Source organism: Pogona vitticeps, chromosome 3, assembly GCF_051106095.1.
Source record: "Pogona vitticeps strain Pit_001003342236 chromosome 3, PviZW2.1, whole genome shotgun sequence".
Taxonomy (NCBI): Eukaryota; Metazoa; Chordata; class Lepidosauria; order Squamata; family Agamidae; genus Pogona; species Pogona vitticeps.
In genome coordinates this window covers 205,159,217-205,180,421 of record NC_135785.1, presented here as the reverse complement: position 1 = coordinate 205,180,421, position 21,205 = coordinate 205,159,217, and the positions used below count along the sequence as shown (strand labels likewise).

The 21,205-nt window shown below is 41.4% G+C and overlaps 1 protein-coding gene across 2 annotated transcripts in view; it reads right to left on the bottom strand.

Annotated features, from left to right (window-relative positions):
* Nucleotides 1–21,205, bottom strand: part of TIAM1 (TIAM Rac1 associated GEF 1) — a 261,371-nt gene that overhangs the window by 172,100 nt on the left and 68,066 nt on the right. For both annotated transcript variants that reach the window (XM_072994076.2, XM_072994078.2), the window contains exon 3: nucleotides 17,474–17,669. The gene's annotated coding sequence lies outside the window, so the exon portion shown is untranslated. The remainder of the gene's footprint in view (nucleotides 1–17,473; nucleotides 17,670–21,205) is intronic.

Below are 21,205 nucleotides of genomic sequence, written 5' to 3'. Positions count from 1 at the left end.
CACCAAGACAGGAACAGCAAATTGGATTTGTCAGCTTTCAGTGGTTCAGTGTTCAGATCAAAGCAGCGGCAATGGTGGAATTAAAATATTGGATCAAGTTTTGCTTATATATTTATTTATTTTTGCAAAGTTCCCAAATATTTTTAACTTGCCGAAGATAATGGGGGACTTCTTTTTATCTCACAAATATGCTACAGATTTTAGAAGCAGTATAATCTCATCAGACTAGCCTGTCAGATGCAGAAATTATTAGGTTATCTAAAATACAATAGGAAGCTGTGCTTGGAAAAGTTCCTTTTTTTAACCAGCCACGACAGCCAAAGGATCCTGAGAATTTTGACCCAAATGTGTAACTTTTTCAAGCTCTGGGAAGAAGAAGGGTTTGTTTAAATTTAAATTACAGTTTACAAGAAAGCATTGCCTTAAAATCTTAAAACATTTCTGGCAACAGTTTAGTAATTTCTCTCAGCAGCATTTCTTGATAACAACTTGGCTTCGCAACAGCTGAACTTCTTGCTTTTTGCCTTTCTCTTTGGAGGTTTTCCGGAAGTACGTGTGCTCGCATGGGCATGATTCCTCCTGCCCCAACATATGCACATATATGCATATTTCTTCTCTGTATTATGACATCATTTCTGATATATTAAATCAGGAAAAAGCAACTTAATGTTATCTAGATTTTTTTTGTTGTTTATAGCGGTCAAAACATCTGACCATTCTCTTATGTATTTTTTTTCTCTTTAAGCATGAACATTTCCTTCTAACAGTCCTCTCATATATTCCAGAGCTGTAGTCATCTTTGCTGAATTCTTCTAAATATCCCCCAGTGGCTACTAAAATAGAACCAAATATCAGAGATTAAATAGATCCAGACATCAGAGATTTTGCTCAGGTCTTACTCAGGCTTATTAAAGTAGCACAGCCACCTTATGTACTTTACAGGTTCATTCCTACATCTATTTATACCAAGCTTGTCACAAAGCTGCCAGACATCATGTGTGTGTGTTTAGTCGTTTAGTCGTGTCCGACTCTTCGTGACCCCATGGACCAGAGCACGCCAGGCCCTCCTGTCTTCTACTGCCTCCCGGAGTTGTGTCAGGTTCATGTTGGTTGCTTCGCAGACACTGTCCAGCCATCTCATCCTCGGTCGTCCCCTTCTCCTCTTGCCGTCACACCTTCCTAACATCAGGGTTTTTTCCAAGGACTCTTTTCTTCTCATGAGATGGCCAAAGTACTGGAGCCTCAGCTTCAGGATCTGTCCTTCCAGGGAGCACTCAGGGTTGATTTCCTTTAGAACTGATAGGTTTGTTCTCCTTGCAGTCCAGGGGATTCTCAAGAGCCTCCTCCAGCACCACAATTCAAAGGCATCAATTCTTCGGCGGTCTGCTTTCTTTATGGTCCAGCTCTCACTTCCATACATCACGACAGGAAAAACCATAGCTTTGACTATTCGGACTTTTGTTGGCAAGGTGATGTCTCTGCTTTTCAAGATGCTGTCAAGATTTGTCATCGCTTTCCTCCCAAGAAGAAGGCGTCTTTTAATTTCAGGGCTGCTGTCTCCATCTGCAGTGATCATGGAGCCCAGGAAGATAAAATTTGACACTGCCTCCATATCTTCCCCTTCTATTTCCCAGGAGGTGATGGGATCAGTGGCCATGATCTTAGTTTTTTTGATGTTGAGTTTCAGACCATTTTTTGCACTCTCCTCTTTCACTCTCATTACAAGGTTCTTTAATTCCTCCTCACTTTCTGCCATCAGAGTGGTATCATCTGCATATCGGAGGTTGTTGATATTTCTTCCGGCAATCTTAATTCCGGCTTGGGTTTCTTCCAGTCCAGCCTTCCGCATGATGTATTCTGCATATAAGTTAAATAAGCTGGGGGACAGTATACAGCCTTGCCGTACTCCTTTCCCAATTTTGAACCACTCAGTTGTTCCATGACCAGTTCTGACTGTTGCTTCCTGTCCCACATATAGTTTTCTCAGGAGACAGATAAAGTGGTCAGGCACTCCCATTTCTTTAAGAACTTGCCATAGTTTGCTGTGGTCCACACAGTCAAAGGCTTTTGCATAGTCAATGAAGCAGAAGTAGCTTCGACTATGCAGACCTTTGTCGGCAAGGTGATGTCTCTGCTTTTTAAGATGCTGTCTAGGTTTGTCATCGCTTTCCTCCCAAGAAGCAGGTGTCTTCTAATTTCAGGGCTGCTGTCATCATCTGCAGTGATCATGGAGCCCAAGAAAGTAAAATATGTCACTGCCTCCATATTTGCCAGGAGGTGATGGGACCAGTGGCCATTATCTTAGTTTTTTTTTTTTTTTTTTTTTTTTTTTTTTGATGTTGAGATTCACATTTTTTGCGCTCTCCTCTTTCACCCTCATTAAGAGGTTCTTTAGTTCCTCCTCACTTTCTGTCTTAAGAGTTGTACCATCTACATATCGGAGGTTGTTGATATTTCTTCCACCAATCCTAATTCCGATTTGGGATTCATCTAGTCCAGCCTTTCGCATGATGAATTCTGCATATCAGTTAAACAAGCCTTGTTATACTCCTTTCCCAATTTTAAACCAATCAGATGTTCCATATCCAGTTCTAACTATTGCTTCCTGTCCCACGTATAGATTTTTCAGGAGGTAGATAATGTGGTGAGGCACCACCATTTCTTTAAGAACTTGCCATAGTTTGCTGTGATCCACATAGTCTAAGGCTTTTGCATAGTCAATGAAGCAGAAGTAGATGTTTTTTCTGGAACTCTCTGGCTTTCTCCATAATCCAGCGCAAGTTAGCAATTTGGTCTCTAGTTCCTCTGCCCCTTCAAAATCCCCAGCTTGTACTTATGGGAGTTCTCGGTCCACATACTGCCGAAGACTACCTTGTAGGATTTTGAGCATAACCTTCGTAGCGTGTGAAATGAATGCAATTGTACGGTAGTTGGAGCATTCTTTGGCACTGCCCTTCTTTGGGATTGGGATGTAGATTGATCTTTTCCAGTCCTTTGGCCACTGCTGAGTTTTCCAGACTTGCTGGCATATTGTGTGTAGCACCTTAAGAGTGTGGTCTTTTAAGATTTTAAATAGTTCAGCTGGAATGCCATCACCTCCACTGGCCTTGTTGTTAACCATGCTTTCTAAGGCCCACTTGCCTTCACTCTCCAGGATGTCTGGCTCAAGGTCAGCAACCACACTATCTGGGTTGTCGGGGACATCCAGATCTTTCTGGTATAATTCCTCTGTGTATTCTTGCCTCCTCTTCTCGATGTCTTCTACTTCTGTTACGTCCCTCCCACTTTTGTCCTTTATCATGTCCATCTCTGCACAAAATGTTTCTTTAATATCTCCAATTTTCTTGAACAAATCTCTTTTTTCCTTTTCTATTATTTTCCTCCATTTCTTTCCACTGTACATTTAAGAAGGCCCTCTTGTCTCTCCTTGCTATTCTTTGAAGGTCAGCATTCAATTTTCTGTAACTTCCCCTCTCTGCCTTGCATTTTGTCTCCCTTCTCTTCTCTGCTATTTGTAAGGCCTCACTGGACAGTCACTTTGCTTTCTTGCATTTCCTAAAGGTCATTACCTACATACATTACAGGTAAATGCATTATCAGCATAGAGTATGAAGTGATGTTTATCATTTGCCTTTTATATTCCTTATTCTACAATAAAGTAATTGGGCCTTAGTAAACATGCATCAATCTACTTCTTAACCTTGGCTCTTCTGACCGTATTTAGATTCCTAGAAGCTTCCACTAGCAAGACCAGTGGTCAGGATTTGGGAAGGTATGGTCCAACAACACCTTGAGATCAATGCCAGGAATCAACCATGGACTCTCTTTCCTCATGTTTCTGCATAATATCATCATCACCATCTGAGAATTGCATATCTTGAAGGGATCCTGTGAATCATAAAGTCCAGCCTGTCAAGGAGGCACCATGAAGGACTGAACTCCCAACCTCTGGCTCTGCAGGCAGATACAGTGGTGCCTCGCTTTACGATTGCCCCGTTTAACAACGAAACCGCATTATGAAGAACTTTTTGCGATCGCAAAATGATGTTTCCTATGGGGGAATTTTGCTTTGCGATGATCGGTTCCCTGCTTCGGGAACCGATTCTTCGCAAAATGACAATTTTCCAACAGCTGATTGGCGGTTCCAAAATGGCCACCGGGTAAACAAAATGGCCCCCCGCTGTTTTCTGGGACGGATTCCTTGCTGCACAGGCAGCGAAAATGGCTGCCCTATGGAGGATCTTCGCTGGACGATGAGTTTCAAGCCCTTTGGAACACATTAAACGGGTTTTAATGCGTTTCAATGTGTTTTTTTCTTTTCGTATTACGACGTTTTCATTCTACAGCGATTTCGCTGGAATGAATTAACATCGTAATGCGAGGCACCACTGTACCTAAACCACATCTCGCCGGCCTTTGATACCGTCAACCACGGTATCCTCCTGGGGAGGCTCTCCAAGTTGGGAACTGGTGGCTCGGCACTCGCCTGGCTTCGTTCCTTCTCAGGGGACCATCCCCAGAGAGTGCAGCTTGGGGAGAGTGTCTCGGCACCATGCAGTCCCAACTGTGGGGCTCCACAGGGGTCAATCATCTCCCCAATGCTGTTCAACATCTTTATGAGGCCGCTGAGAGGGGTCATCAGGGGGTGTGGGGCTTTGTGTCATCAATATGCTGATGACACCCAGCTCTACATCTCCTTTTCACCAACTGCAGGTGATGCCGTCCTGTCCCTCCAGCACTGCCTGGGGGCCATACTGCAATGGATGCAGGAGAACGGGCTGAGGCTGAACCCGGACAAGACGGGAGTTCCGAGGGTGGGTGGCCCCGTGGTTTGTGGCTTGGGTGACTCTCTCACATTTGGGGTGTGTGACCCTGGCTGCGAAGAGTAGGGTCTGCAGCCTGGGCGTACATCTGGACCCGACACTCACCATGGAAACGCAGGTGGCGTCGGTAGTCCGCACTGCCTTTTCCCATCTTTGGCGGATTGCCCGGCTGCGGCCCCACCTCGACACGGGGGCACTCACTACGTTGGTGCATGCGCTCGTAATCTCAAGATTAGACCACTGTAACACGCTCTACATGGGCCTGCCTTTGAGGCTGACGCAGAAACTTCAGGTGGTGCAGAATGTGATGGCCAGACTCCTCACTGGAGTGAGAAAATACCAACACATTTCGCCAACTCTGGCCTCATTGCATTGGCTGCCCATTCGTTTCCGCGTTATCTTCAAAGTATTAATGCTTACTTACAAGGCCCTAAATGGTTTAGGACTGCGATATTTGGTGGAACGCCTGCTTCCACCAAAGTCTACCCAGATCAACCCTGCGAATCAGGAGGTGAGGCTAAGGAGCCTGACGCTGAGAGAGGCCCAGAAGGAGAAGACACGAAACCAGGCCTTCTCGGCGGTGGCTCCTCGCCTCTGGAATAACCTCCCCTCAGAGATTCGCGCACCCCCTACGCTGACTATCTTTAAAACCCAATTAAAAACCTGGCTGTACATCCAGGCCTTCCCTCCAGCTAATTCCTGGTTTTCTTTCTAACTCTTTTCTATGTTCTTTTATTTTATTATAATTGTTATTGAATGACTATGTATATTTTATGTTTTATTGTTTTATCTTGCATTGGAAGCCTCCTAGAGTGGTCCATGGGTCCAGATAGGCAGGATATAAATCAAATAAACAGACAGACAGACAGACAGACAGACAGACAGACAGACAGACAGACAGACAGACAGACAGACAGACAGACAGACAGACAGATAGATAGATAGATAGATAGATAGATAGATAGATAGATAGATAGATAGATAGATAGATAGATAGATAGATAGATAGATAGATAGATAGATAGATAGATAGATAGATGGATAGATAGATGGATAGATAGATGGATGGATGGATGGATGGATGGATGGATGGATGGATGGATAAATCATCATCATCATCATCATCATCATCATCATCATCATCATCATCATCATCATCTCAAATGACCATAAAGAAATGTGCACATAAGAACTCAATCACTACAGGCATTTGGAAACTTTTAGTTATATGAAACTATAGAGACAATATTTCATATATCCACACCCTGCTCAGTCCACTAAAAGGCTTAACTGGCTGACTATAGGTAGCACATTACAATGGCTACACCAGCTGCCAGTCTGTTTCTAGCCACAATTCATTACAAAAAAAAAGCCCTATACAGCTTGGCTCCAGGCTATTTGAAGGATTGTTCCACTGAATAAGAGACTTCTCTGCTTTTAAGGTCTTCTGGGGAAGCCCTTCTCTTCTACCACCTTTCCAAGCTCATTTGGCAACAATATGAGAGAGGACCTTGCCACTGGTTGCTTCAAGGCTTTGAAATACGCTGACCCAAGAAGCCAAGTTAGCCTCCTCCCTCTTGCCCTTCCATTGTCAGGCAAAGACCTTCCTCTTTAGACAGCTTTTCAAATACCTAAGTATCTCAGGAATGCTTGTTTATTAACTTACAGATTTTTAAAATGGTTTTACATGGTTTTTAATCTTAATATCGTTTAATAGGTTTTAATAAAAATATACTATTTTTAAAACATCAGAGTAAATGTTTGTAAAACAGGGACTTTTATATATTCAATGAACTGTGCATCCACATGACATCACTATGTCACTTTAGAGTGGTGATAATGATAACAGTATTCCTACTAATTGTTTTTCCATTTCTTAAATATATTTCTTTACAAAAAAGACTCTAGATAGCTATCAGATCATATATTCTTCCTTAAAAGCAAAGGAACAATAATATGGCCACTATGCGACAGAAAGCAATATAAGGCAGATACACAACCTATCTCTAAATACAGAAAACAGAAAATAAGGAAGGATTAAAAATAAGGAGCAAACTGATTTCTGTTGTTAAAGTAAATGCTGCAGACCCATTCCCACTTCAAGAGTTTCACAAAGTACATTATTCTCATTATAAAAAAAAAATCATAAGTATCTCGAAGCTCTCCTCAATTTCTCGCAATTTACAAGAGAGAGACAGGAAGACGTGACACTGTAATTTTGTTTCTCCATGGTTTTATATCACTTGGAAAGTACATGCACCAGGGCAAACTCATTTCCTCCATGGAATTCTTCCTTCTGTGTGAATAGAATTGTGTACATAGAAACTATTGCAACTAATTATCTAGTTTATGCCTTCTTTCTCTTTACTGCTCTCTTAAAAGTGCCTCATAATCATTAATGCCTATAACTACTAATGTTTTACAGACAATAAGTGTCTGTAAAATTATTCCCACATCTAAAACTCCAAGCTACATTTTTCGACCCAAACGAAGGAAAGCGCATCAATTAAAAACAGAACTTTGATGGACATAGTAATTTAAGCTTTCTTAGCATACAGACGGTCTTAATCTTCTTGCTACTTTATGCAGTAACAATGTTACATGGATAGGATCATACTGATGTACAGTACAGTATAGTGTTATACATTATTCCAAGATCAGACCCCTCAATGGATTTTTTTAATGTTAAGGATAATGATTGTTTGACATATCTTTAGAAATGCAAGATGTTCCATGTGGAATGAATTGGGAAGCAACTATCAGGGAGGTCATATCTTAAATGCATACAGCTGCATTTATTTCAACACAACTTTTTCAATTTGGTCCACATCTGAATAATTAGCTGTTATTCAAAATTACAGTTGGACATGCTTTTCTGTCTTCCCACAACAACTACTATCCATCAGTTTTCACTTAAGAAGAAAAGAAACATTTTATATCTACAGGGTGATTCCCAACTAGAGATTTTATTTTATTTATTCACTATGTATTTTATTTATTCATTATGTATGTATGTATGTATTTATTCATCATGGGGTGGGGTACGGATGGAGACAGATTTTCAACAAGTATAGAATACGCCAGGAGAATGCACAGGCTGTGATCTGTGCAGTGATTCACAGACTCTGATTTTGGGGCAGAAAATGAATTACAACAGTATCCAGAAGTAGTTTAATTCGCTCTTATCTAGAACAGCTGGATGGACTTTTTACAGAGATATTGTTATGAAAAGATCATTTTTGACACAGAGAACTAAGAGTGGCATCAAAATGTTCCATAACTGTTAGTTGCTTCCAATGATGCTGCAAGATTTTTCTCCCACAAAGACCAATCTGTTTTGTCCGAAATAAAATGTGACCATAAAAATGAAATATACAAACAAATAAACCAAACAAAAAGAGCTAAAGGAGAAGCCTTGACTCAAAGACAAAGAGCCAAACTCTACAAATGCAACCTGTGCCACCGAACAGACATTGCAAACCACATCAAAGGTATCTTTTTCTGAGCGCGAAGAAGCATGTCTCTCAATTAAGATTTACATGAAAGCAACAGAATCTAAGGGTTGGCTATGCCAATGGGAACTGGCAGGATTCTCAATTGCTAGGGTCAGCAGGAGCAAGCAGCAAGGTTTAGTTAAGTTCCCATCCAGAAGAGTGAATGGAAATTATTTACTTATACGGAAGAAAGTACAGTATTGGAATACTTTCTAACAAAACAAAGCTACCATACATTATGAACACCACGAGAAGACAAGATTCACTGGAAAAGACAATAATCCCAGGAAAAGTTAAAGGCAGCAGAAAAACACGGAAGATCAAACATGAGATGGATTGATTCATTAGAAGAAATCACAATCCTGAGTTTGCAAGATCCAAGCAGGGCTCCTAATGACAGGACCTTTGGGAACTCACTAATTCATAGAGTCACCAGAACTCGGAACCAGTTTCATGGCACATAGCAACAAAGCTTTAGAGTCCTAAGTGGCCTGTAACCAAAGGAGGGGCAGCCCCCCCCCCCAAATTTTGGACTGAGACTCCCTCCACTCAGTCCACAAGCCACCTCTGCACAAGGTGCAACACAATATTGCAACAAGGAAGGGAAACTGCTCTCCAGTCCTAACACTGGGTGGCCCAAGCACATATCACTCTGCAGAAAAATACACAGAGACGCAGAACCCATCCCAGCATGCCTTGCAAAATACAATCCCTGCCTACAAACAGGGTGGCTGGCATGGCAGGTGTTTTTGAGCAGTAAAGGAAAGCAAAATGTAGCCTTTGCACATTCATTCGCTCTGACCTGGAGCAGCACTACCCAAACAGTAGCTCATGGTAAAGTCTTGATTGCTCTATCCAGCTATGAGGCAACAGGGTGGGGTCAACTGTGTGGCCCCAGGCAGTTACCAGCTCACCTGTCTGCTGGCATGAGACTCCCCAGACTAGATTATTACACAATTATCAATCTTAGCCAAACATTTGTCGTATTCCAATTCTCCACTTTTTCACTGACCTTTCATTCTTGCATGTATGATGTGCATTTTCTGCTTCAGCGCAACACCATCTGCTACCTCATCAGTTGCACTTACGCCCTACCTTGGGCCCAAATTTACCATTTTGTGTGCCCTATTTAGAGCAGCAGTGAAGTTTTAAAAGCCCCATGTTTAATAAATCATTTTTGCAATGGCCCCAATCTTCTCTATACTTTAATTTTAAGATCAAAAGGACTTCAGGTTTCATAGATTACAAATAGCCTATGTTTAGAAAAAAATGAACATTTGGGAAGAACTTGTGACCTAGTTTAACTGTGCCATGTTATGCAGAACTGGGAAATAATTACCCTTGAAATAACGTTTTCGTACAAAGCATATATTCTCCGATGGGAAGTCAGCCCTCACAGAATGTTAAGGAAAATTCTCTGAACAACAGCACAAGAACCTCTAGATATCTATCTCTTTCTTATTATATATGTGTTGTGCTGGATGGGTCCACATGTTTATTCTGCATATACAGTGGTGCCTTGCTAGACGATGATAGTCTGTTCCACTGAAATCACTGTTTAGCGAAATCATCGTCTAGCGAAAAGCATTTCCCCATTGGAATGCATTGAAACCTGCTCTATTTGTAGGTTTACCCTACAGAGCGAACATCTAAACTAACCTTACCATGTACACACTTTTGACTGGTGGTGGCAGCAGGATGCCAAAAGTCAGAATGGTGCCAAAACCTCATTAGCCCAGTGCCAGCCATTTCTCTAAGACTCATACACTGCCTGCCTCCGCTCAGAATGAAGAATGCATATCTACCGTACATCCTTCTTTAGGTGAACCAAGTGCCCCCCCATCTCCTAACTCCATTACTTACTCAGTTGAATTGCTTCCAGAGGGAAGCTGCTTGGGCAATCACATTCCCAGCTCTTGTACATTTTATCTTCTGAATCATTCTTGTCTAACCCAGATACATAAAACTTGCTGAACACTTCTTAATCTTCCTCCCTGAGTAGACTGTTGCACCTGTCTGCCTATAGTTACCCAATCCAACTTACACCACTCAAATTCTTCTTTGGACTGCATTTCCAAGCTACTGAAAGTGCATAATAATCTAAAAAGGAGAGACAGAAAACTCCTAATACCTCTTCTGCAAAACTTCTCTACATAGGAATAGGGATTCTAAGAGTTGAGAAAGGGTGACTCTTACGAAGCACCCATAAAATTAAAGACTAAATAAAATCACAACCCTGTCTGCAAGTTTCCAAAAGTGGCAGCCATTTTGTTCTTAATTAATGTGTATTTATATACACATTATTTATTCATAAGATGTTCTATATCTACAGCCCGGGCTCCAGCTATTGCCAAATAGTTGCTTTATTTGACATAACTCTAATTTTCAGTTCTAACTTCTGAAAAAAAGTCATCTCCATTTTCACTCCCTCTGCACTTCAAAGGCAGCAGCCTATCATTGATATCAGCTGACAGGCAAGTTGATGGGTTTCTGTATCAGCAGGATGTCTACGTCATCAATACTCTGAATGTTGATTACTGGTTTTGATGTCATTGTCACTTTGTAGGTTCATTACCAATGTTAATAGGGTGACTGTCATTCTCTTCCACCACCACCCCAACATACTTGGTCCCCATCTTACTACCATGAATGCAGTGTGTATAAACTGTGGCCTAACTAGTGTACTCCATGTGTCTGAAGAAGGGAGCTGCAATCCGCAAAAGATCACACCGGAAAAAATCTGATAGCCTTTAGGGGACCATAATAGTATTGCCTTCTGCTAGGTTGACAAGAGAAGTAGGTGGCTTTTCCTCACACAATGGAGGAAATCTTGCTGTGGTACTTACTGGACACAAACTGAGACCCAAGTGCCTAAGAAAGCTAGTTCTGTTATCCTCAGTAGGAGGAGAATAACACCAGAACCAAAAAAAGGAAGAGTATTTTGAGTGTAGGTGTAAGAGAACAGCTTTGTAGCTGGATACTGCAGCTGTCAGAGAGAGTTCTGAGACTGCACTCCCACACAAAGCAGATGCGGTCTATTCAGTTCTCAATTTAGGAACTGTTCAAATGCTCTCCCTGTCTCTAATTATGGAAAGTGCTCTAAGAACCTCTCCTTTACTCATAAGCATTATCACTCCTCTTCAACTTCTGGAAATGTATAAGCTGTAGATTAAATTCACAACTTTAAAAAGCTGATGTTCACATTTGCATTACAAATCTCAACAAGCCTTTGTCTTAAATAAAAGTACATTGTTTCAAGAGTTTGTGGTCTACGGCAGAATTAGGATAAACCATTTAATCAGACATGCTATCTTGGTAACTTGTGTGATAAGTGTCAGAGTCAAAGTTCAATTATGGAAGCTATGAAGTCATTTGAATCAGAATGCATAAAGGTTAATGCTACTAAACAGGGCTGTTCTGTTGTTCCATGATTCGTTACACCTTTAGTGCAAATGATCAAAAGGAATTTGGGGGTTGGGTGGGTGGAAAGAAACTGTTATTAATCCCTCTGCATGTATCAAAACTTGATTGAGGCATCTTGCATCCCCAATATGCTCTCAGGCAACACTTCCGAATAGTGACAGTCTTACTCCTACATTATACATACCAAACAGGAATGGTAAAAGTTCTACAGAGCCCCAACAAGAACGGACAAAAATCAATTTTTCGTAGTTGATGTCTTTATTTTAAAAGCAAATTTATAAATCCAGATCAGTTTTTTATATTTTAATCAGTTTTCTAATTGTTAAAATGCTTTGTCTTTAAAAGAACAAAATCTTATATGATAGTAAATTTAATTTAGAATGTGTTACAGTTCAAAATTGTCATTACTGAATAGGGACAGTAAATTCTAATTCTATTATGGGACAAAGAACTGATATCACTTTTACCATTCCTTTCTTCTGGGGGTGCCCTGGAACTGTGCAGCTTGCCCAAGATGACACAGAATCCCTCTTCTCCTGGGAAGCACAGTAAAGAATTAATCTCCCAACGTAAATTTTGATTTAACCACATGATCCCCCTCAAATGCATCACTCCTTGTTATACCCTTAACATGTATTTTTCACAATACTGTACATATTTTTCAATATTTCCTTTCCCCGGTGCTATGCCATTGAATAGAGAATTACAGTAGACGGAGTGAATCCAAGCAAGAAGGTTATGAAAAATAATGTATTCTGAAAAATATGTATCAAGATCATAGCAAGCAACAGTGCACCTTGACGGGGAACTCCATCATTAAATCAAGACTTACTGAATAAGAATTTAAGCTGTGATTTAAATTATGATTCAAACTAATTTGATTTCAAACAAATTTACCCTGGCCCAAACTTTAACTTTCTTTAAGTTAAGTTTGTTTAAATGTTCTAAACCACTGGTTCTTAACCTTGGGTTACTCAGGAGTTTTGGACTGCAACTCCCAGAAGCCTTCACCACCAGCTGTCCTGACTGGGGTTTCTGGGAGTTGCAGTTCAAAAGCATCCGAGTAACAAAGGTTAAGAACCACTGTTCTAAACCACTGATTATCAATCATGGGTCTTCTAAATGTTGAAGACTGCAGCTCCTAGAATGCCCGCCTTGTAGTCCTGCTAGCAAAGGATTCTCAAACTGAAATCTGAAACACCTACAAGATCAGAATTTGACACTCTTGTTCCAAAACACAAAGCAAGTCACAAAATGTATGTTCAAGACACTGTTCAAAATTATACAAGGATACAAATAAAGCCCTTAAAAAGCACACATTAAATATGCATCAATACAAAAACAATATTTATAAGTTCATTTCTTAAAGTACAATGCCCACCTAACAAAGTGTGGGGTGGGGTGGGGGACAGAGATCTTAGAAAACTGGTTCTTAGGGAAAAAAATCTAATACAGGAAGAACCTAGAAAAGATAATGATAGAATGCCACTTGTTGCCACATATAGCTCCCTGCAAAAACCTCTCATCAGTGATGCACAGCTCATGCTTAACAGCAGCCTAAAATGGTTACTCGCCAGCAAAGAGCAGGCCACATAACAGAGATACATAAACACAAACCAAACTCTGCAACAGACACGGTTTTCAGCTGTCTCCATATCTATTCTGACAACAATGTAATCGGATCTAATAAATTATAACAGCGAAGTTTCATACACCTGCTTATCTTCTAATGCGATTCATGTCATCACTTGCCAGCAATCTCACCCACAATCCACATAGGAAAGGCAGACCAGTCTGTACACAAAATAAATACAACCCTGTCATCAGAAATCACAATATTCAAAACCAGTGGAGAAAAGTTTTAATGTTCCAGGATACTCCGTAACTCTCCATTCTGGAGGGGGGGGGAATTCACAGATCAAAAACTATAAATCACCAGGAGGTTCAACTCCCATAGTTTAAATGCGAACCAAGTTGTTTCTTCTAGGTCCTCCTATCTATATGTGTCTTAAAAGTTATCTTTGCTTTGATGGACTACAATCCAACAACTGTTTTGTGAAGAGCTACTTTTAATAAAGTGAAGTCGTTGGTTAGAGTTAGATAAACAGACCATCACATCAGCTAAGAAAAATTCCTTCCCACTAAAACAAGCTACAGGCAGCATTCAAGGTTGCAATCAAAACTCCAACATTTTTTACAAATTTGATTTCAAAGAGAGCTTCATGTCTCTGCTGAGTGCTCTTTCCCGGGCTGGTTGTGGTTGTTTGTTTTATGTTGATCTCTTCGGTTGGTTACTAAGTATATCCCCAGTGAAGAAAGCAGCATACAGGAGTTGAAGTAGTATGTCCCTGTCAATTCCCTCCGACCATACACTATTCATGTATAAACACTCTGAATAACTCAGGAATAATTATGAAAACCTATGCCACAATAAATTTGCTGGTTTTCAGATGCCACAGAGAAAGTTCTCTTATTACAATATACTGTAGTTCATGTGCCACATTATTGGTTACAATGACTGCCAGGAGCTTTCCAGGATTTCGGTGTCTTTCCCAGCTCCACCTAGAAATACCACAATCTGAACTAAGACGTTTTGCATGCAAAATACATGCTCTACCATTGAGTTTTGTCACACTGTAAGCTACTCCAAACCTCGGATGCAACTTTGAGAGGAAGCACAAAGGGCTGCAATTGAAAGAAGATATGTTCTATTAGTATAACCTGTCTTATTAGGATTCAGTACACAATTATGTACAATATTACAGTAGCTAAGTGTTGCTTTACATAAATAAAGACAGCATCACATTCCTATATTCAGATTTTCTAATGGTTTCCCTATCAGAACAACTGACTGACTTAGAAAGTGCTGTATGCCATAGCAAAAAGGAAAAATGTTGGAGATTGATTTGCAACCTCTCTGGCTATCTGCACTTTGTTTGACTGGGAAGGAATTTTCTGCACTGGGGTAAATGGCTATTTATCCAACACTAACCAAACATTCCAAACCAAACAGTATTTGTTTCAAAGACAGCCCTGCATCTCTGCTAAGTGTTCTTTCCTTCTCTTTCCTGGTTTGATCGCAGTTGTTTGTCTGCTGTTGATCTAATTGGTTGGTTGCTAAGTATGTGTGCAGCAAACCAAGCAGAATACACAAGTCTGTAACTTGAATTAACTGTTAAGTATGGAAATGTTTTTTATTCTTTGTCCTACAACTGCAGATGGTGACAGCAGCCACGAAATTAAAAGATGCCTGCTTCTTGGGAGGAAAGTGATGACGAACCTAGACAACATCTTAAAAAGCAAAGACATCACCTTGCCAGCAAAGGACTGCATGGTCAAAGCTATGATTTTTCCAGTAGCAATGTATGGAAGTGAGAGCTGGACCATAAAGAAGGCTGACCACTGAAAAATTGATGCTTTTGAATTGTGGTGTTGGAGGAGGCTCTTGAGAGTCCCCTGGACTGCAAGGAGAACAAACCTATCAATTCTAAAGGAAATCAACCCTGAGTGCTCACTGGAAGGACACATCCTAAAGCTGAGGCTCCAATACTTTGACCATCTCATGAGAAGAGAAGACTCCCTGGAAAAGACCCTGATGTTGGGAAAGAGTGAAAGCAAGAGGAGAAGGGGACGACAGAGGACGAGATGGCTGGACAGTGTCATCGAAGCTACGAACGTGACTTTGACCCAACTCCGGGAGGCAGTGGAGGACAGGAGGGCCTGGCATACTCTGGTCCATAGGGTCACAAAAAATCAGACACGACTTAACGACTAAACAACAACAACAAATGTCTCAGAATAAATTATTGAGACTTTAAGTGCTGGTAAATAAAAAAAAGGAGTGGAATCTAGGGATTTTGCAGCTGTTTACTGTGAATCTCTATACTACTACATAATATAAAAGAATTTTACCAGAAACTCAAAAAATTCTACAACAAAAAATACTTTATCGTTTAAAGGTGACAAATGTTTATGTAGTTAAATTTAAGAAACAAAAAAGCATGCAGGAGAAATCAGCTAAGATTTTCAATTGTATATTTATGACTTTTTTTGCAAATCATGCATCTGATTCTCATTGTGAGTCTCTTGACTAATAAGTGTATAGCAACTTCCCTTGTTTTCTATATGTAGAGTTGCAAAATTATCATATAGTACGTATGCACCGTATAATCTGGAATAGATTGAATCTGTGCCTCTGAGAAGAAAATAGAAGAATGCTTCAAATGTCATCTGGCACATTACAACGTCTTGTTATGAGAACAATGATTAGAGTAAGGGAATCCAATGTTTCAGGATGCAAACCTATCATCACATATGACAGGAAGGAAGTTTAACCACATAAAATGCCTTCCCTTCTTCCTCTATATATAAAAGCAACTGGTCAATGATGGAAGGGTGTTACCAGATGTACAAGTAAATGCTTTGACCAATAACAAGAAAAATGTGTTTTTCTTAAGATCTGGCATTCATAATTAAGGCACATACCGCTTTAATCGGACAAGCATGAAAGGCGAAAACAGAAGAACATTTTTTTAAAAAAAGAAGACAAAATGTGGCACCTTAAAGACTAATGGCTATATTTTTATGTGAGTTTTTATGAACAAGCCCACCTTCTCAGACATGAGAAGGATCCATCTAATTTCACTGCTTATTCAATGAACAAATGTGTGTGTGCTCAAATTCAGTCAAGTGCTCTCAACAACTGCATAGAAAACTCAAAATCCGTCATAAACTCACAGCCTCCTTTGCATTGCAATCCCCTCCTCCATTTCCTGCCTGCTCTAATCGTATTTAATGATGACAGCAGCTATGATTAAACTCCAAAGCATGGTTTGCAAACCTACTTCAATCCATGAACTGAAGGCTAACCACAGACTGCCTGACTTGGACATGGATGCACAGGGCACATGGAAAGGGAGGTAGAAATCTACATGTAGGAGGAGCACTATGCAAACTCACTCCGAACCTTGGTGGATCATCCTAACTAAGACAGAAGGCGCAACCACAATTTTCATTAGTTAACTAACTATGTTTTGCAAAGGGATCTGTTGATTTCTTTATTGGATACATACAATACAAATTAAGAGTTCAGAAAAAAGATTCACTACAGCTCTTATGAGAGTCTTCTAATAATACACTTCCATATTAAGAATTTTCTTTATAAGAAAACATGAAAGAAAAAAATGACAGCATTCCTAGCCTATCTTTCTCCAATTTTCCTACCTTTGCCTACATGATGTTCCATATGCAATACAAGATCTGCCATACAAGAGCAAGTCCTGTAGCTCAAGAGGGCAACCAGATGCTTCTGGAAGGTCCACAAGTAAGAGAAGATAATAGTCATTGTGCTGTTACAATTCATCAGCATTCAGTGGCATCTAAAGGTTCCATCTAGCTATGATTACCAATAATAAAATATATTCTCCATTAATGTCTCTAATATCCTCTGCACACGTACACACAAGTGAAACATATTAATGTAGTATCACTGATCTCACAATTAACTACCCAATAACCTCAACTGTATCAAAACTACATCAGAAGCAGGGAACCTGAAGCCCCCAGTAGTAAGGATCAAGTCTGTATTAGGATTCTGCCTCTATTCTGGAGTGAGAATGGGGGAAATCTGCAGCTTTTATATAATCTGAAGTTTGGCTCAGTCTGGATCTAAAATGTAATGTATAAAACATAACACAGCAACAAAGCACTACTATACAAACCACTAATACATACCTCTGCTCCATGAGAAAAACAGCTCAGAGCACTTGATGTATTGCAACCCCAAAGTATAGCATTCCAGGTCACAATTGCAAAAGGTTCAACAGCAACAATTTAGCAGATCACATCAGAAAACAGCATGGCTTTTCAAGGTAATTCATGTCTCTTAAGAGGAAGTGCTCACCAAGCAGAAGACAGTTCAGATCACAAGCTGTAAATTAAATCATACACATAGATACACATCAGGGGAGAAAATGTTCCAGCATCAGCTAGCATTTTCACTTTAATATGAAAGCATCAAAAGGAATTTCTCTTATGGCTCAAAACAGCCTTTCCCATTACCAGAATCACTTTCACTTATAGTACAATAAGCCTCATTTGATTCAATTACTTGAAAGGGACTGAAAGTGTTAACGGAGACCATAATGTAATATTCACGCATTCAGAAATACTCTGCCATATTTACACACAGTTATGTGAAAAAGAAAGTGAATTCTATGGTTTTACATATCAGGACATAATAAAAATGATCTGGTCCTTAGCACATCTGAAAATTAGTTAAATATAAACTCAGATGAACAACAACACATAACATATTACACTGTGTCATGATTTATTTTACAAAAATAAAGCCCAAACAGCGAAGCCATGTGTGAAAAAGACGGGTTACTTACCTGTAACCATGGTTCTTCAAGTGGTCATTCTGTGAATCCACACAATAAAGGGTTAAGTCAGCGCCTGCGCTGGTCTCCTCGGAATATTCTCGAGCTCTGCAAAAGAAACACTGTTAGGACTACCTATACTGTGCATGCTCCGCCCGCCCAATCCTCAGTTCCATTTATCCGCCACAGATAGACAAATGATACGGATATACAGTGACGGATAGTGGGGAGGCTGGGCGGGCTTGTGTAGATTCACAGAATGACCACTTGAAGAACCATGGTTACAGGTAAGTAACCCGTCTTTCTTCAGCGTGGTCTTCTGTGAATGCACACAATAAAGGGTGACTAGCAAGCTGGCTTACCGGTTGGTGGGCTGTCACTGAAGGGCGGAAGCGAGGACTGCTCTCCCAAACCTTGTTTCTCTCTTGGCCCTGATGTCCAGCCTGTAATGGGAAATGAAGGTGGACACTCGCGACCAAGTGGCAGTCCTGCATATATCAGGGAGGTCCACCCCTCTTGGGAGGGCTGTAGAGGAAGCAACTGCCCTGGTGGAATGGGCACGGAGACCTTCAGGAGGAGGTTGATGTTGCAATTCGTAAGCTAGAGATATCGAGGAAACCAACCAGCGTGATATTGTAGAAGGAGAGACAGGGAAACCCTTCTTCTGTCCAAAATAACAGAGGAACAATTTCGGAGACCGCCTAAAGTCCTTAGTACGGGCCACATAGAAAGAAAGTGCTCTCCTAATGTCAAGAGTATGGAGCATGCGTTCAGTGTCATTAGTAGGATGAGAGAATAACGTAGGAAGAACCAAAGGCTGATTCAAATGAAATTCCGACACTACCTTGGGGAGAAAGGAGACATCTGTGTGTAAAATAACTTTATTCTGAAAAAATTGCAGAAAAGGTTGGTCCACTCTCAGAGCAGCTAACTCGCTGGCTCTGCGAGCAGATGTAATTGCAACAAGGAAAGAAACCTTCAGAGACAACAGCTTTAGTGAGCATGTGGCCAAAGGCTCAAATGGAGGACGCATCAGCGCGTTAAGCACCAGGTGGAGTGACCATTGAGGGACGAGCGGTTTCACAGGCGGCCGGAGGTGAACAAGTCCCTTGAAGAAGGCCTTAACTGTGGGGTGAGTGAAAAACTGGGAGGAAGGCGATCCTCTAGGCTGAAAGGCTGTAACTGCAGCGAGGTAAACCTTTAACGTGGAAACAGACAAACCGAGGTCAAACAGGTACCGAAGGAACCTCAAAACAGTAGAAAGTGACGCCGGGGAGGACGTCAACCCTTTTGAGTTCGTGAACTTAAGAAAGCTCTTCCATTTGTAAGAATACAAAGTAGAGGTTGAAGACTTCCGAGATTTATCTAGTATTTCTTTGATCTCGGGGATATCCTCCACGCAGTAAGGCGTAGTGTTCCCAGGTCTGGGTGACAGATCTTGCCGTCGTCCTGAGTGAGGAGAGACGGAAACCTGGGGAGTCTCACAGAATCCACAGCCATGTCTACTAGCGTTGGAAACCATGGCTGGTGAGGCCAAAAGGGTGTTATCAGGATTGCCTCCGCTAACTGGATTCGAAGATGTACTAGAACTCTTTGAACTAGAGGAAATGGAGGAAAAAGGTAGAGTAGGCCCCCCTTCCACGGAATCATGAAGGCGTCGCCCATAGAATCCTGCCCTCGTCCTGCTCTGGACGCATAAAGGGGACACTTGGCATTGAGGCGATTGGCGAACAAATCCATCACAGGGTTGCCCCACCAGAGACAAAGTTGGTGAAAGACCGATGCATCCAGCTCCCACTCGTGCATCTGGTAACTGCGACGACTGAGTTTGTCTGCCACTATGTTGTCATCCGTTGAAATGTGGACCGCCACCAGAAAGATGTGATGCCTGATGCACCATTCCCAGAGAATCACAGTCAGATAAAGTAAAGACTGGGAGTGTGTGCCTCCTTGCTTGTTTATGTAATAAAGAACCGTGGTGTTGTCGGTAACAAGTTGCACACCACGGCCCTGAACCATAGGAAGGAAAGCCCTGAGAGCCTTGATGATCACTAACATTTCCAGATGATTGATATGGAACATCTGTTCATGGGGTGACCAAAGAGCATGCACACGATGAGCATTGCAGTGTGCCCCCCATCCCGTGGGACTGGCGTCCGTGGTGACTTGGACGGAGAGGTATAACGGACGGAACGGGCGTCCGACTTGCAGATGTGGAATGTAGTCCCACCATTGAAGCTGTAGTGCTAACTCCCGTGTTACGAGGAGGCGCTTCTTTTGATGATCCCGTAGAGGATCGAACAGAAAGAGGAACCAAGCCTACAAGGACCTGAGCTTCAGACGGGCGTGGGCTAAAGCAGATGTTGTCGATGACATTAACCCCAGAAGGTGCTGTGCATGTTTGGCCGAGACCGTTTGACCTGGCCGAAACTTTTTTACTGCTTTGTGGATTTTCGCGATCCGGTCGTTGGGGAGGAAAATCCGGCCCTTGCGTGCATCTATCTTGGCACCAATGTAGTGAACAACCTTGGATGGCTTTAGATGCGACTTTTTGTAGTTCACTGTGAGGCCCAAGGTATTGAGGACATGAAGGGTGAACCTCGTGTCCTTTAGAGCCCTGTTTTTCGACGGCGAGACCACTAACCAGTCGTCGAAGTACGGAAAAATGTGCACTCCATTGAGTCTGAGGTAGGCCGCCATGGGCACCATACATTTTGTAAACGTCCGTGGTGCCGTCGCTAACCCGAATGGTAGGGCGAGGAACTGGTAGAGAGTGTCCTGAAAGATAAATCTGAGGAATTTGCGGTGATCCGGGTGAATGGTTATATGAAAATAAGCGTCCTTTAGATCTATAACGACAAACCAATTTTTCTTTTTCAGGAGGTGAATGATGGAATCTAAGGTGACCATCCTGAATCGGCGCGGATGAAGGTAAGTGTTCAATTCTCTTAGGTCTAGAATAGGTCTGAGTCCTCCATCTTTTTTGGTGACTGCAAAATATCTTGAATAGAAGCCGTTTGCGATGTCTCTTTTTGGCACTCTTTGAATAGCTCCTTTGTGTAGGAGGGAGTGAACCTCCTCCTCT